Genomic DNA, 13,695 nt, shown 5'->3' with positions numbered 1-13,695 from the left:
TTCTGTGCAAAAAGAAGCCGACAAAGAAGAATATTAACGCAGAGCACATAGAACTCCTTGTTACATTTCCTTCTGCAACTTGCTTCTAAGATACCAAGATTTTATTCAGGGCTAGCGGCTTCTTACTCTGCGGGCTGTGTTCTCTTGCGCTTCAGACTCGCCACTAAGTGCTGATCGGTGGCAGGTACCCTTGGCACTTTTTCACCCCCTACCGAATTTTTCGCTGCCATTAACACATTGACTGAAAGGAATGCGGTGTTGCTGTGACCGAAGAGACTACGTCCGGCGCGGAGCTGAGATGGCATCGTTCGACAGAGCGCTATACTCGGCGTGGTAATGTACAGCGATAGTTGTGAGTCCAGCAGCTCGTCAAACACTGAACAGCGCCCATACTGCAATCGTTACGATGATGAATGCTGCTTCAGCAGCACTGCACATCATCTTCATCGATGACATAACCCGTTCGACCGGGCTTTCGCATGGCTGCACATAATACTGGCCGATACTGTCCGCCCAATGACCCGCGACCCGGCCCTACATTTCAGACTGCTACTTCGTCTTGGCGAGTAAGTTGGAGCCTTCAGCTACTTCTGAAGTGTCCCTCTTCAGCGCCAGGCCAAGGGCCGCCCACACAGGTGCTGCCTTGCAAGGGGTTACAACGAAAGCGTCGGCGGCCCACGAGGGCGGCCAGCGGGACGCCGTAGTTACATCGCGAGTACGCCCGAAGCGATGTGGGGCCCGACAGGGCCGAAGGCGACGAGCCGGGCTGCCCATCCACACTGCTTGAAAGCTCACCACGCTTCGTACCGTGTGCAGCATCACCATCACACGTGTCGTGAGCGCTGTCACCTGGATAAAGGAGTCCTCTACGCTGCTTGAGATGTTATATGTTTGAACAGGGTGTTCAGTACATTCCAGGATTTAACGTAGAATGTGAGAACCATTTCTCAGACACACTCGAAGACCTTGGTGGCTTAACGAGTGCACAAATCCATCTCCCACCGATCGCCCATAGAAGCCCCTCTATCCTATGGTGGCTACCTTCTTCCTCTGCTAGTTATTCCTGTTCAACTTTGTATCCTTCCAGGATGACCCATCCTCTTAACTCAGCCGTACTCTGCATGTAGTGTACAGAGCTTACAGCCATGAATACGGCTGCGTGTATAGTATATATACGCACGCAGTATACTCTTTTAAGGCCATGAGCGGCCTTTTCTGTTACCTATGTGAGCTTGGACCTGGATTATTTTCTACCTGAGCTCTATATTACGGAAGCTACAGCGTTACAGTGATGTACTGTCGGGGGCAAAAGTTTGCAGGACGCGAGTTCTCGGAATAACGTTTATTGTAGCTCCACCTCGCTACCCAGTCACATGATACTATTACCAGAGGAAGCAGAAATGAGACCTTTAATACCGTCATACAATATCAAGCCACTATGTAGCGAGTTGGAGCTACAATAAACGTTTTTCCAAGAACTCGCGTCCCGCAAACTCTTGTCGCCGATGGTAGGTATAGACGGAGAGCTCAGTAAGTCTGGTGTGCATAGTCGCAGAAATTCTATTCCATCCATCGGACAGTGCCAACAGCTGGCGGTTCAGGTTTCGGCATGCGCTGAAGAGATGGCAGCACAACGCCGCTTCCGATGGAAGGCTTAACACAAAGTATGAAAACTTTACCGCTGTTCGCAAAATAATGCCGGTAGGCAGTGTATAGTCCGCGTCACCGTTGTGCAGAGCGCTCGAGCAGTGCGTACCAGGTAACAAAAACAGAAATTAAAGAGCAGCCTCTGATTTCTGGGCAAAGTGCTCGTGTCTACTTTGTTCGCGGGTATATCTGGCACTACATCCGATCAAGTGTTGCCTCTGGACCCTAGAGGCTGCGACAAGATCTGGATTTGTTTGCAAGGGAGTGCACCGCCCGAGCGCTCTAGACAAGGATGACGCAGACTTTACGTGTCCACCCTGATCTGTCGTATACATGCGTTCCTACCTGCCTTGTAAATAAACTGCAAGTGCGCAGCTACTTTTATGTAGCGGTAGAGCAGCTGCAGCAGCGCATGTTAACCTTGAGAAGGAGCAGATGCGGGCGTGCTTATAGCGGTGCAAAAGCGCATACAGGAACAATGACCCCAAACGCCCGCGACAGCAGCTGCCAGTGGCCCGGCTCAACCATGAAAGAACGCAGGCGCCTGAGCTCACAAAGTGAAGGGCATGGACGTGCGCTGATCAATCATTTACCGTGGGACCACAGAAGAGAGCACACGCGTCTACGGGCGATGCATTGGCTTCTAATACTGACGAGGATGGAGACCGGAAATGTGTCTTCGTCTACAAAAACGTTTGTTAACTTTCTTTAGAATTTGTATTAACTTTCTATTTATTCTATAACATTCCATTAACTTTTACATTCTATCCACATCTGTTAATACAAAGATAGTTGAAAGTTACTTCTGTCAAATTAAAGTTACCTGAAGATCGATCTTGAAGCAGTTTGACACATCGAGAGCAATAAATGACCAAATTGCAGGCTGCTTAATATGATTAAAACAACCTTGTTCGCATAACCGTTAAAACCTCTCACCTAATTGCATGGTGAAATTCGCTGCAGCTATTCGTGCAGCAGGCATGTCCAAATGATGGGCATTAGCCGCTCCAACCAACCACCCAGCCCCATGTGTATCGGCTACGTCCTTTGCGGAGAACGCAGAGGCCAATAACATGACCGGCACGCCCTACTTAAGCTGCCACATGCCTTTATTCGCTTTTCAGCGATAAGTACAACGTTGGTCAAGAGCTTCCAGGACCACGGATCTGCTTTTCAGCCTAGGAGCATAGAATTTACAACACCATCGGAGCTCAAAACCTCTTTCGCCGTTGCCATGCTTGCCTCGCCGCTATTGTCGTACGACTTATTGGCTAGGCAAGCATGGCAAAGGTGCGAACGGAACTGCATTACCGTATTTGTCATGCCAGCCATTACAGCAGTGCTAGAACTCTCTAACATGAACCAATGGCGGTTCATTAACATGCACCAAAATCGCGAAATGCGTTTTCGTACTCGCAAATCCAAATGCGGCGAGATTGCTTCCCGCGACATTGGCGCTAGCAGCCTGCCGCCGAGGCCCCAAAACACAGCGGAAAGCGGAAATAAAAAGTAACAAAAAGGTGTGACTAGCACACGTACATCATAAGCGAGCAGACAAGAGTCGAGCAAGGACAATACAAAGACTCGGGCATTGCTCGGGCAGGTGGCCCCCGGAGAGCAACCTAGGAGGCAGGTGGGCCATCTATATCTCGTAAACTTGCGGCGTCATCACAACCTGCCCACCGGATTCACTATCCGGTCTACTGTCTACCGCGGCAGGTGTAGTTAAATTACTCGAGATTGCTCGCTTGGGGAGAGCAAACTGAGTCGCACAATTCGCCCACCGCTGGGAGCACCTGCCATCGCAGGACAGTGGCGCATCGCTTAACCGCTGCACCATAGCGCCAGGAGGGGTATGATGACTCCCAGGGATCTATGAATTTAAAGTATAGAGCATGACCTTCTGCGTAATGGAGAATTAAACCATTACACCTTCGCGTCATACCCTTAACGCGGAGCTTAAGTGTCTGCTCCAATTTTTGGTTTCACTTTTCACTTCCCAAATCACGTGGTCATTCATTCACGACACCAAAAGAGGCATCCCAAGAAGGGTGAGCTGCTGTTTGTCTATGTAATGCCGAGAAAATTTCTGCATACGTCCACAAGCTTTTTAAATCATACGGAAGCATAAATATAGTCTTTCAGTGTATTTCACGATTTAGTACGACAAGGCGTTCAAACGAGCGCGAGAAAGACTTAGCTGCACGTGCGAAAGAGGCTCTCTCCGCGTGAGACACGTACATATATTTTAGGGGTCCTAGTCGGCCTCCTATGGTCTGCACGGTCGAAAATGCTATCTTTTCTACGGCCATGGAGCGTCTCGCCATTCACGGTTGTAAGCGATCACTGCGCACTGTGCTGACTTGCCAATATGAAGAACCTCCCGGCAGCCTTGCTTGATGGAGCTTGCGCCTCCAATTGTTCGACGTCACCATAGTCTTCAAGTGTGGGTGGAAGCACTCTGATGCAGACTGCCTGTCTTCAGCCCCAGTTCACGGCCACAAAATACGGCAGTAACTACGCCTTCCTGGAAACGCTAAGCACCAACGACCACAGCGCTTGAACCCTGAGCTACAACGACCTGTCCAGTACCTAGAAGGCAAGACCGCCTGACCGCCTGGAGTGTTCAAGCGCGAATTGAGATCCTTCTTACAGAATGGCGCCCTCGTTAAGAATTTGGCACCTACCAAGACCGCATACCTTCTTGTTGCGCCTACAAGCCTTCGAGAAAGTTTTATGGTTTATGGGGTTTTAACGTCGCCTGCCTTACGTAGTCACCCACGTTTAACGTCCACACCCACGGACGTGGTAATGGAACGGCGAACTGGAGAGAAGTGCTAGTCGAAGAAGGAGTATGTTTGGGAAACGAAAAATAGCACTCTATAAACATACATATATGCATGTTGCTCTGAAATTGTTTACCTCAGTTTATCACGCAACAGCTCTTGCTGAATCTCGCGATGCACAGCGTTAACCATGCTGCCAGTTTTTCTGAACTTATATCTTCCACCGAGACTCTTGGAGTCGGCTAACCGCGGGCCGCGTATGCCACAACGAGACTTTGCAATTAACCGAGAAGCTTGCGCACGCCACCTTGTTTCTACTCCAAGAAAGAATACGCATAAACGTCTTTTATGAGCACTGATAATAGTTTGGCAGTGTACTGACGTCTCTCCAACCCTAAATGCACACGAGGCAATAGTTAGTTTCAGATGACCACCGATGATGAGTCGCCGTCCTCGGCTGGCGAGTTGCCGTCAGCAACCGTAATGTTCGCAGAGAGGAAAGCGGTGCTTCTGCGGCTAAGGAAGGCACGGCGTTGACCTGCGATGGCACCCTTCCACTCAGTGCTATATTCGTCCTGGTACTGGTCGGCCCGCGTTGTGTGTCTACCGCGGTGTCGAATATTCATCAGAGCCCATGCCGAAATCGTTGCAATGACGAATACCACTCCGGCACCAATGCACAACATCTTAATGGACGTCACCTCCGGCTCGAGGGGGGTGTCTGGCGACTGCATGTAATGTTTGACGATGTAGTCCCCCGACTGGCCAGCTGGTGCCTCCTCTCCACCCTGCTGCTTCACCTTGGCGGGTACTTCGGCGTCCGGGCCCCAAAGTGACGCCCCGCCCTGCTGCGGCTCGAATCCGTACGCCCCTCGTGGGGAGAAACGCCGGTGACGGAAGCGGCTCAGGCGCTGGTAGTTGAGCACCTTATCGTCTTCCGCGGCAGTGTTCATCTCAGTCGTGGCCAGAGTGGATACTCGAGACGCCGTCTGCGCCTCTTCGGGTATGGGAATGACGATGTCGGGCACACCTGCCTCTTCGCCTTCTGGAGACACCATCTGCTCTCTGGTCTGGGGAGTTTTACCTTTTGACTTTGGTGACCTGGAACCGGCAGCAGCGGCTTCCTTGGGCGCCTGAGCAGCTGGCTTCGACGCCGGTGGTGCAAGAGCCTGAGCCTGTTTCTGGGGCGGTGCTTGAGCGGCCTCTTCAGCTCCGGGCTTCACCTTCCTTGCCAGGAACGCGGGCTTCTGTGTTGCCGGCTGGGCGGTTTCCGGCAGTGGGTCAGCTTTGGGCGGTGCCATTTGCTCCCGAGGCCGCGAATGTACCTTTCGGATAACAAAGTTGCCAGTGGTCGGGGAAGCAGGAAAGACGCGGGTGCAGAGAAAAGTGGACCAGTCTCCCAGCTTCCACTTCTTCGACGTTCAGCGCGAGAAACACGTGGCCAATACCGCCATTTTTTTCCTTTTCGGCGCCACTTCGCGCCACCTTGAGAGCAACCGCTTTCAGGCTTTCCGTTTGTCAACGCGATAGCGTTGAGGAGCTGGTGTCGGAGAAAAGCCACCGTCGGTATCGTTGAGCGCAAGCTTAAAATCCACGAAAAATCACCGGAGACGCAAACTAGAATGCAGGTGGGTCAGCTAGGCCACGTGACCTTGTGGCGTCATAACAACCTGCCCAATAGATTCTGAGCAAACCGCCAACCGTGGCAGGCGGCAGCACCTGCCATCGTAGAGCAGTGGCGCATATCGCTTAACCGATGCACCACTGCGCACCAGGAGTGGTATGAGGACTCCAATGGATCTATGAATGTCAAGTAGAGAATGACCAATTTTGCATATACGGGCATTAGCCCATTAACGCCTTTGTTTCATACTCTTAAGGCGGAGCTTGTGTGTTCCGTCCAATATTTTTATTATTATTTCAAGGAATTGCCATGTGGCATAAGATGGGACTGTTAATAAGCTATAGAAGGCCTTGGAGGCTATTCGATATTCGGTGCCCATACTGCGGAGCTTCGGCTGATCAGCAAACCTCTTTTCACTTATATAACCATCCCCATCCTTCATTCACTGAAATATTTCCATCTTGTGCCCTAAGGCAATAAGCACCGCTACGAAAAATAAAGTAATCAGTGGTACACTGTTTTATTGTTGCTTAACTTTTTTCTTGTAATTTGTTTTCCTTCTTGAGGGCATTCAACGAAGAGAACCAAACCTAAACCACCCCAAAAATTATAGAAAAAAGTTGAAGATCAGTTTTAAATGTAAGTATTTTAAATGGTATTATAATTAAATTAAATTATGCCAAACTGCAATATAAGCAATACCGTTTTGTAAAAGTAAACAAAACGTTCAACACACAGCATTGCTTTAAGATTCCATTAGGCATGACATTGAGTAATATTGCATAAAAGGACAGTGGTTGGATGCTTGAAAGGTCACAAACATGAACATTAGAACTGTTACCGTTAGTGTGATTAAATGCACAAATAAACGCTGCCAAAAGTAGCATTACATATCAAACCGCAATTTTGTTGCAATATTGACAAAATAAAAAGCGTGTGCATTATGCTGTTAGAGTGTTTAAATGTTTAAAATGCGTCAATTGCTGCAACATCCAAAACGAAAAAAAACATCCTCATTACTGATGCAGGTACAACACTTGAGCAACAGTTTTACAAATATACTTTATCTTATAATTAAAACTTTGTACCTAGAAGTGCTCCAAATAAACACAAGCCTAGTTCTAGCACTGTGTCCTATAGAGCCTGTTACGTTATTTTTCCTACACTAATCATTTGCTTGAAATAAAAAAAAATCGCAGTCAAATCTCTTGGGTTGTGTGCTTTGTTGGCTGCGGACATGCGACAAATTGTTCGATAAAATTTTAAACAATTCCCCACCTACACCGAAGGAGACACTCTTTAAGCTGGTACACGAATATGTGCTCAAAGGTTCACCTTAGTCGGGCGATAGATTGAGCGTCGAGCTTCTAATTGTGATGTGGCGCGTGATTATTATTGCGCTGCAGTGTTCTACTGTGGCCTCTGTTATTGCTAGGACCCTACTGAGAATTGTTTGAAACTATCGGTCCTCACATTTGGTTGGTCTAATCCTATAATAATAGTGCAGGGTATACGTAAAGTTTCAGAAATATCAGTGAAATTAACGTTAACACAGAAATTAACATGGCGCCACAGTTAAAATTTCCAAACAACATGGTCATCCCTTCGCTCACAACGAATGTTGACAGGGTTCCAGACGGTGAACCAGCCACTGCAGTGAAAGCAGCTATTTCCTCTATTGTTTTTTTTCTGTTTTTTTCCTTTGCAGTTTTGAGTTACCGTTCGCTGGCTCAACCTTTTAATTTTCTCGCGAATTTACTTGCTCGAAATAAACGCCTCTATCTATTTTGATTCTCCTCTCCTTCCGGGAAAGCGCCAGGGGATATGCCCTGAAACCAGTGTGCGATTATATTCACGACTATCTCTAGATTATGCTACAATGAGAATTCACTGCCACCACGGAGGCTCAGTGGTTATGGCGCTCGCCTACTGACCCGAAAGACGCGGGCTCGATCCCGGCCGCGGTGGTCAAATTTCGATGGAATGCGAAATTCTAGAGACACGTGTACTGTGCGATGTCAGTGCGCGTTAAAAAAATCCCAGGTGGTCGAAATTTCCGGAGCCCTCCGCTGCGGCGTCCCTCATAGCCTCAGTCGATTTGGGTTGTTAAACCGAAATAAACGAAACGAGAATTCACTGCTTTTTCATTTCCGTATTTTTTTCGTTTTTTATCTAAATTCCTGTCTAGGACGCAAAATTATCCATTTACTCCACTCCTTGCACACGAGTGCGTTTGTATCCGCAATGCAGCCTGGCAAATCCCCCTCCGTGCTACGTGCCATTAAGCCTGAGGTCATCATCATCACCGATAGCCGTTCCGTGACAGCTATTGCGGCAAAGAAGAACCAGATATCTGAGATATCTATGCAGGTGTGGGTCGACACCGACAAACCTATATGACGCATGCGGGGAAGTCGAATCTGTAGACCATTTTCTCCTCTACTGTGCAAAGTTCGCACTTCGGAGAAAGACTTACCTGGAGGTCCCTTTCTCCAGGTTAGGGCTCCCGTTATCTCTGCCAGCGTTATTATCGTTCGGTGCGAGCGCCAAAGGATTTGCATTGCAATTTGTGGGATTCTCCATGATTACATAATTGCAACTGGTAGGTTGATTTGGTAACTCTTTTAGAATGCTAACTCTTTTAAAACTCGAGCAGTTCTTTTTTCACCAAAATGCTGTCTGTTATTTTACTTTAAATATTATTCTGTCGTTTTTTACTGATACATTTTTCAAAATTCACGCTTGGTGTTAAAATTTTGTCGTAATCTCCTATGGAAATTTTCTTGTTTATGCAACTACACCTTGGCCAATCCCTCCAGGTCGGTATGTGCCATATTTTAAGGAGAAGAAGAAGAATAAGCTGACATGGAGAAGCAAAGTGCTGTGAATGGCGGCAGAAGAGTGTCCAACGCCAGCGCTTACTTCACATCGCCAACCACGAAGCAACAGGTCACGTCAAACGCTGAAAAGGAGCCGCCGGCTACTCCAGCGGGACCTAAGAGCGGCCGGGATCAGCAGGCCGCAGCGGCTGCTAGAAGCGAGACCCCCCAGACAGCGGGCAGCCAAGACCCACTGGTGCCTGCGCCGACTGCAGGGGTGAGATGGCCTTGTAGGAGGTGACTTACCGTAGGTACTACGCTTATCACCAGGCACCAGGCATGCGCGTCTGCGGGCGCTGGAAGCTTGAATGCGTATGCGCGCCGTACACTACTGCTCAGTTCATTGCTTGCTCCGTTCTGCGTATTGACTGAAGCCATGGGTGCAGACATGTGGTGGGTCTTCTCCTCTAATAATTTTGAATAGAATGCAAAGTTTAAAACACGGTACCTAAATTATCTTTAACACCTTGAATTAAGGGGCTGAGACATCCAATTTTTAGGCTATAATAAGCTTGTTATGGGCTTCCTCTGTATGTAAGGTCACCCACGGCGAAGTATTGGATGCAACAAGTGCCTAAAACATTTTAATTCGGCTCCAAAGAGCCCCTAAATTCTTTTTCTCACGATGGAGACTCATCGCTAGCGCTATAGTTGGTGACGTAGAACTGTGGAACCATATCAGTGAACAGTAGTGACTTTACAGCACAGTAACGTGACGTACTATGAATGGCGACATCGGCGAGGCGCTGCGTCGGCTACTCAGCGGTCGGTGGGCTGATCGGCAATACGCTGTTGCTGACGCATTAGCCCGCACCATTTATCGGCGGTTGAGCGATACCTTCACGTCAATGAGATGATGACTATAGTTGTATCTTGTTTACACCTTCTCCGTAATACAATTCAGCGAAACGAGCGAATACATTTCATATGTTCACCCTCCGACTCACCAGCGGTACGAATAGGCCTAGCGAGTCAGCCGGGTTCGTATGTGCGATGTCAGCGATTGTGGAGAGCGAGTGCACAAGTTTTAGCGTATACAAATGGTCATAGAGCGTAGTTTTGACAACAGTAACCTGAAATCGACGATTTCTTACATCTTAGGACGCAAATACATCAAGCGGGAAGCGCCGCTGCTAGGCGGAGTGACCCAGTCTGTCGACCAATGCGGCTGACGCCCGCGGCGGCAGCTACAGTCGTCGGCGTCGCTTGAGGGCAGCAAATTAACCCATTTTATTTATCGCAAATGGGCTCCGAACATACTTTTCGATAAGTCAATTTAAATTCAAGTACTGGACACATCGTAAAAACCAGTTACGAGTCGGAAACGTCGGTCCTACGTGGTGTCTGGCTATCCCAGGCTGGTGCTCGCATTCTTCGGCGATTCTTGCAAAGTTATCACACTGCGCAAACATGCAAACGCACAACCGGCGCAGAAGATTAGAGCTCGTTTAACCTATGTAGAATGCAGCTCGCAATTCATGCCGAACGCACAATTCCTGCCGTCATACAGATGCAGATATATGTAAAAAAAAGTAGCGCCGAGGTGCAGTCGTCGTCATGGCAGCATTCCTGAGGGAGTTACGTACTCGTGCGGCAAATTCTGATTCTTGTACAATTGTCTGGAAGAATTCACTTAGCGAATACATGGACTAATTATTGAACAAGCAGCAGATATCGTAATCAGCAGCCACGGGGCCCCGAGCAGCCTCGCAGCGCGGCTGCGCGGGCGGAGCGAAGTGAAGACAGAGACGGGTATTGGTTGGTATAGGAAAAGTGAGGCATCATGTCGCTGTAATGTGACCAGGGTCAGCTACGGGCCACAGACACAGACGTCCGCCGAGCATCGGCTTCGACGCGCGGCAAAGCGAAATAGAACGCAGAAACCGTGTTGGCATACGCGGTATGGCGACTGAGATCGGCCGGAACGAGCCGCTTGGTTTCAGAACTGGGTGTCGTCACTCGCTCGCTTGGCTTTTCTCAGCATATCGCAGAACCGACCAAGTTTGCCGGCACTTGATTTCGAGAGGCACTGCTATGCACAGCTTGTGTACGAGAGCAGACGACGCAGCAATACGTGCGTCACAACTTTTGGGGCCCATGTGACCAGGGTTGCTGCTCTTCCCTGATAGTGACGTCGCAGCAAACCCCGCGCTCAGAAACCGAAACCGAAATCGCTCAGTATAAAAAATGCAATAATAAATTATTGGCCGCACACATATGAATTGCGCAGCGTGTATCCCGCATTCTAAGGCAATGCGCAACGTTTGAAACAAAGAACATGCCCACCAAAAATTTGGTGTCTCCACCTCTTTAATATCCCACCCAAATGAAAATTTACTAAACAACAGAGTCATCTTCTAGAGAGAAAAAACTACGGAGGGCACTTAAGACTACTCACGTGCTTTGAATGCGAAAGCTATGTATCATCGTGACCTCTGTTGCGAGGTTCATTAAAGAGTACTTCCTTTCTAATGACACACCTACTCATTAGCATACAGTCATAAGGAAACGCATACACTAGGTTCACCTTTATTCGCCAAAAAGCAACGCGGTTTTATGCCCTAAGGGTTGTGTAATCGCCTCCCAATCTTAAGCAAGCTTATTGGTTAAATTCACCGCACCTTCGAAATAAATTTTATTTTTTTCTTTGCTGTAGACATCACTATCTTATGGTCTACTGCTTACGTCCTACGATAGCATGGTGACGTCAGTGGGATGTTTTCGGACACTGCTGCTAGTCAACTTCACGAGGTTTCGTTACGCATGAGCCATATAATAATAATAATAATAATAATAATAATAATAATAATAATAATAATAATAATAATAATAATAATAATAATAATAATAATAATAATAATTGGTTTTCGGGGCAAGGAAATGGCGCTGTATCTGTCTCATATATCGTTGGACACCTGAACCGCGCCGGAAGGAAAGGGAAAAGGAGGGAGTGAAAGAAGAAAGGAAGAAAGAGGTGCCGTAGTGAAGGGCTCCGGAATAATTTCGACCAACTGGGGCTCTTTAATGTGCACTGATATCGCACAGCACACGGGCGCCTTAGCGTTTTGCCTCTATACAAGCGCAGCTGCCATATAATGCTTTCGAATTGAAAACCCGGAACACTGTCCGGAAGGCAGTGGTTGGCTGGTAACCCGACGCGATGAAAATCTTAGAGGGAAAAGTAAAAGGCTAGCCCCGGACGCACGATGCATTTCCTGGGATTTTTTTTTGTTGGTGTTTTTTAAAATACAGAGGCAAGTTGCAATCTAAGCCCTACGCGCTGTCGTTTTTTTTTTTTGCCATTGAGCTCCTCTCATGTCGACAGCAAGGCTACAGGAGATGCATCTGATGTGCGTGTATAGGGTGCACTCGTGCAAAAGATCTTATGCTCTAGTACAACCAGGAGGAGAGTCTAGATAAGCATGCAAAATTTCAGCCATTGCGAAGAAAAAATGCGCGCTTTAGAATACAATGAAAACCCTCCGCGGTGGCTCAGTGGTTAGGGCGCTCGACTTCTGATCCGTAGTTCCCGGGTTCGAAGCCGACCGCGGCGGCTGCGTTTTTATGGAGGAAAAACGCTAAGGCGCCCGTGTGCTGTGCGATGTCAGTGCACGTTAAAGATCCTCAGGTGGTCGAAATTATTCCGGAGCCCTCCACTACGGCCCCTCTTCCTTTCTTATTTCACTCCCTCCTTTATCCCTTCCCTTACAGCGCGGTTCAGGTGTCCAACGATATATGAGACAGATACTGCGCCATTTCCTTTCCCCAAAAAAACGGTTATTATTACAAGGGAACGCACTAAATTCGGGCACATGGTAATGGATTCGCTCTTTGCATGCTTTTTCTTCGAGGCAAGCCCTTACAAATTTTTTAGACAGTCTATAGACTGTCCATAGACTTTTATCAATAAATTCTATAGACTTTCTATAGACAAATGTTATAGACTAGTCTATAAGCATTAAAACCCTATAGACAGTCTATAAACAATCTATTGATTAATGGTCATGCACTTTTAGTCGACATTTCTCTACAGACATTCTGTAGATTACGAATATACAAAAGGAAATATCTGGCAATATGGTCTGTAAGAAGCCTAGACAGTCTATAGACCACTTTTACCAGGGGCAGCGAGAGCGGGTGGCATCGTATTTAGCCGCCGCACCGTCTGTTTTCGCGCATGCAGGCTACACAGGAGGCTCGTCCCGAACCATTGCCGCAGCCTCAGTTCGCGTTAGCCGGTGGCGCAGCGGCGGCAAGCACCGTACCACAAGTCGGAGGCCGTTTCCGCAGCTTGGACCCGGCAAACGTTTTCTGGATGCTCCTCTATTTGTTCCTGGTACTGGTGACCATTTTTGTGATCATCTATCACCTGATGCAGTACGACTCGAAGCCAAAGCCTACGCATTCTACGACTGCCGGACGCGGTCGCGTCAACGTTCAGCTGGTAACGACGTTAACGGCGAAAACAGCGAGGCCTTCCATTCGCCAGATGAGCAGCAGCCACCGGACAAGGTTGAGGCGATCCTCCAGGAGCCGACGGAGGACGTCCACTATCACACCCGTTACGACACCTATAGCCGAATCTCAGACCTTCGACGAGGACGTAATTTCTGGACACTCGACTCTTAGTGTGTATGATCTTACCGAATAGCAGCTGTCCGCGTTTGTTAGTCTGCTGCGCTAAGAAAGCAAGATAGACTTCCCTAATTTTCCTCACCTTTTCTAATGGGGAGTGTCGCGACTTCATATCCAATGTGCA

This window comes from Amblyomma americanum, chromosome 3, assembly GCF_052857255.1.
Source record: "Amblyomma americanum isolate KBUSLIRL-KWMA chromosome 3, ASM5285725v1, whole genome shotgun sequence".
Classification (NCBI taxonomy): Eukaryota; Metazoa; Arthropoda; class Arachnida; order Ixodida; family Ixodidae; genus Amblyomma; species Amblyomma americanum.
Note: the sequence above shows the minus strand (reverse complement) of the source record.